Below are 5,122 nucleotides of genomic sequence, written 5' to 3'. Positions count from 1 at the left end.
GATACAGAGTGAAGGCTTTCTTTGAAACCCCCTTGTAGCTGAGGCTGGCCTTGTACTTGAACCAGGCCTACTTCTTTATCTTCACAAGTGGTAGAGGTAAAAAGAGTGTCAGCATGAATGACTCATTTTTTGTGTTTCCAAAAGTGAATTTTATATTTGTGCATACTTATATTGGGCAGAAAGAAATACAACACATATTTACCTTTATGTAATATATTAGTGAGATGATTCATTGTTGATACTATATAGCTTTTAATTCCTTGACATTGCTGATATTTTAAAAAAATGTTAATTTTTCTAGCAAAATTTCAGTTGTATTAGCAAGGCTTCTCAATGTAAGTTACATATGTGGAAATACCAAATGTTTGGCACAGAACTGCATGGCTGGCACCATGATTCAGTAAGTAACAGTGTCTGGCACCAAGCCCAATGACCTAGCTTCATTCCTAGAGTCCATGGTTGGAGGACAGAAGGACTCTGGCAGGCTGTGCTCCCTCTGCATATACTCACCCCTAAAAGAATAAACAAATATTTAAAATGTAATAGAACAGAATTCTTAAAATTCCTGAGAGGAATATGTTGTAGCTCTATAGTAAATATTGCTCATGATCAAGCATAATGCCCGGCATTGTGTGTAAGTTTTAGCTTCTTGATAGAAATTTGCCCATGAGTAACATGGGTAGAGATGTGATGACCAGTGTTGTGCAAAAGACCAAAGAGAAGCTATAAAGCATCCAACCATCCACTTCCAGCTAAGGCAAGTGGCAAAAATGAAAACAGAAGTACGGAAGGAGAGAGGACTGTATGGGATGTACCAGCAGGGAGATGGTGATCCTTTAAAAGATACAAACCAAGCAAAAGAGACAGGTGGCATGGAATAGCAGAGAGATGCTGGAAGGAATTCAGATCAGATTTAGTGTTGCTAGAAAAGCGCTGGAAAGGCGAGACTCACAACTTCTGGAATGCCAGGAAGTGAAAAGAGCAGAGAGAGTAAAAGGACAAAATTTATTATCAGTTTCCCGAGAAGACTGAAGACAGGGTTAATATAGAGTTTTTCTCCAGCGTAGGGGGCACTAGGCTACTAACCCTGATTTTACTACCAAATAGATCTAGCAAGAGAGTGATAAAGCAGGCTTCACCCCCAGAGACCCACTCTGGGAGCTGCTGATAGCTCTTCAGAGAGAGAATCCTGGGAAAGATGCAAATTACCACCAGTGGTTTGTCATATAAAAATTATACAGAATTACCAAAATAATAAAAATATTTTTAAAAATTTATGTGCATATGTATTTCTAGACCTTATAAAGTGTGTATAAAATTCTCCTTACTCCTCAGTAAACTCATCTAAAAAATCAACATTTTTTTTCTCCCATTCAGAAATTATATTACTAATTGGGCCTATTTGGCTACTCTGAACTTGGTCTTTGTAAGTTTTGGTTCATGTTAACAAGTATATTCTATCCTGGATTGTTCTATTCCTCACTAAATATAATTTTGGTTTGCATTAATGCTGAACTAAATTACAGCTTGTTTTCTTTTGCTATTGTCTGTCACTACACAATGAAAAGAGGCTTACTGACTCCCGTGAAGTGATGTGTGCTCTGTGAAGCCCCGCCTTTCTATCTTACATCACCGGAACTCTGGGCTTTGAGTGTGAGCAGTGGCAACTGCAGTGTCAAGAACCAAAGGAGCTAGTTCTCATAACATGTACTTTTCAAAGATTTTCATGATCTTTAATACCTAACTGAGACAAGAGCACAGTAAAATGTCATCCCTCATGTGCTTTTTGCAACTTTATTACATAAACCGTTTAATACTTTATCCTTTTAGCCATTGCATGATTATTTTATAAGAAGCTCATTAAGCAGACAACCTGTATCATCTGGGAACTTTAGTGAAATTCAGATTCCTCCTGACAAAACTTCCATACTCCCTTAAAAATTTGGGAAGTGGCTATTGGCTCTGCCTTGCATGCCTCAGTCTTTGTATGGAGGAAAGCAGGGTCTTAACTGCAGGTCTACTGAAACTGTTGGACACTCATTTGTGACGCACCCTTGAGTAGAAGCCTTGAGCTTCAATGGGCTCATCAGTAAAACTGCTGACAGTGCATTATAATTGTGTACTGAGCCTATTTGGGGGATACTCCATAAATTTCCCTTTGATTTTTAAAAGATGAAAAGACCACTCCCTCAAAAAGAAAAGAACACAATGCATAATAATGTTTGTATCTGAAAGAGATCCTCATTTGTATAGTCAACATTGTCTATGATAACTTCTGTCCTAGTGGTATCGGAAAGTTGACCATTGTGGTTGTACCAAACACATTCTTCATATGTGGTCTAGAAATACAATGTAATATTGGTTACTGGGTGGCCAATGGATATAAAGCCATGTTCACAATAAATTATCATCACAACATTATTCATGGTGTACAATATCAACTTAAATTTGACAATACCATGTTATGGATTGGGTCTCAAAAATTTCCCCAGTGCACATGTGTTGAATTCTCGCTTCCCAGTACATCGATGCTTGTACGTGATATTTGGTGAACTGATTGGATTATAAAAACTCTGACATAAAGAGTAGGTTAATGAGTTGTGATGGAAGTTGTTTGCTAGGAATATGGTTCTGAAGGCTATACCCTTGACCTCAGTCCAGTCTCTTTCTCACAATGTACTTTTAGGTCAACTGTGATGAGATGCAGTGTTTCTTCCACCACAAGCTCTGGCTGCCTTGATGCTCTCCACACTACCCTGTATTCAAAGTAATGGATTCAGAAGATCTCAAAAGTGTGGTCTGGAATAAACCTTCCCTCCTTAGACTATTTCTCTCCAGTGTTTGCCATCGTGATGTAGTCACATACCATGAACAGATAGTTACTGAGCAAATGGAGTTTTGATGGTGAAAACCATCATTTGCCGGAGTGACCTTTTGCTTATCGTTTATAAGGAAAAATGGGTTTTGTATTAGCTATTTCTTATTCCCAAAGCACTCATCTCCACATATTTATGTAGCTGAATATTTTGTACCATTTAGATTTCAGTTTAAATGTACATTATTCAAATACCAATCTATGTAGTCTCTGAGCTCTTGTAGCAGAAGTAACAATTTGTCTGAGAACAGCCAGTGATAGACGCTGTTGAAACAGAGCACCTTAGACTGAGTGGTCTCAAAATAGTAGAAATATTTCTCTCACTGTCCTGGAGTCTGAGAAGCCACAAATTGGAGCAGTGTCAGATTTGCTGGTGGGTAAGCTGGCTTAGAACCTTATTGCTGCCATGGCAGAAAGGCAATATGACAATGAGGACTGTACAGTCACCCTCAAAAGTTTCTATGTCTTATACCTGCTATGCTAGAGTGAATTTTGGAAAAGAACAGACACTCAGACAGTGACATACCAACACATGCAATGTTACAGGCTTGAATCCTGTAACAGAAGCCTGTTTCCTCAGAGTTCTGGACAGAGTTCTATTTCCTATGAGGTTTCTCTCCATGGGTTATATAAGATGGTCATCCACTCCATCTTTGTACAAGCTCTATTTCAAAAGCAACAGTGTAGTACTGAGGGTTACATCTGAATATAAGAACTCTGAAGGGGACAAAATATTACCCACAAGTTTATGGAAAACATAATGTTTATACAGATTTATTTATGATCTATCCTTATGCATTAGAATGTAAGTTCCAGACATACCTCAACTGAATTTTTGCTTGCAATACTTGGATCAGAGCCTAGCAGATGAGAGACACAAGGACATATGTTTGTTAAATGAATGAACAGATAAGTGAATGAGAAAAGCACTTAATTATCAAGTCTTTGATGTCTGTAATTATTCAAAATTTCATTAATTTCAGAGTCAAGCATGAAAAGCAGATAGGTAGTGTTTTAAATCTCAGTGATGCTCGGTAGCTGCTGGTTTCTCCCCACCTTACCACCCACAAACTTACACAAGCAAAAATTTCTTTTAGACTGAAAAGACATTTTATGGTTTTTGACTAAATCTGAGATTCAAAAGGTAGTAACGACCCGTGCTTTACCTCTGGCTGATGGCACAGCAGAAACTCCAAACTGCTCAGAAGGAACTTGAGGGTGGATGGTAAAGAAAACATAAAATAACTGCGTTACTAATTGATTACCACCTCGGTAAACTAAGAAAACAGATTTATGGCTGTGAGTGGCTGTTTTTCAATACCCATCCCTGGATCTTGTAGAGAAACAGGATCCCTCATTTTCGAAGAGTACATTGGTCAAGACTTTGATTTTCCATTCTGTGACTGTATTCCATAATGTCATGTGCCTCTGAATGAAATGAGGTGACTAAAGGAACGCATGGTAGGTTCTTTAGGAATGTTGGGCTATTTTAGGATCTCTATGGTAATGAAGAAAGGAAGAGGAACATATGTTCTTTATAATGTTATAGGGATCATTGAAACCTGAATTCCCTGAAAGGTAATTAATAAATCTGAGAGACAGACTTTCCTGAACTAGTAATATGTTGGGTGCTTCTGATACACTACCTTACACAATGATCACTAGCTTTTTGTAACATCGATTATAATGTTATTTAATGTTCAACTGATAACTTCAGCTTAATACTTTGCCTATCTAAAGGATTTTTTCTCCTTAAAGTTTACCTGTCGTGATCAGAACACAACAATATAGAAGTTTCTAGCCTTTCAAGGTAGACCAAACAACACAGCTGTCATAATTTAGTCTCAACTTTATTTTTCCCTTGTCCTTCAGTATCTGCTTGTACATGATTGTAAACATCTACACTGTCATAAACTTTATCCTCATGGAAGGGCATATCCTAGTGTATTTTAATTGGATGTGTGTTTTCCTTCCTGCCTCACCAGACCATGTGCCTTTTGTGGATAAGAATACTACTCAGTCTTGTTTTCTTAGTACTCTGTGAAGATCCCAGCAAGTATTAGAATGTCATTAGAGGTAACCAGATTTGTAAATACTATATCCCACTTACCTACTTCTCTAAAATATCCACACACCAGGAGTGGCAGATTCAAGGTAATTTTTGCACAATTCCAGTGGGCATTAATGGGATTTTGTGAGACTGCCTAGCTATTTAAACTACATAGAAAATGTGTAGTGCATGGGCAG

The sequence above is a fragment of the Micromys minutus genome, assembly GCF_963924665.1.
Source record: "Micromys minutus genome assembly, chromosome: 13".
NCBI classification, from domain to species: domain Eukaryota; kingdom Metazoa; phylum Chordata; class Mammalia; order Rodentia; family Muridae; genus Micromys; species Micromys minutus.
The sequence above is the reverse complement of the archived record's forward strand: the minus strand, read 5'-3'. Positions refer to the sequence as shown.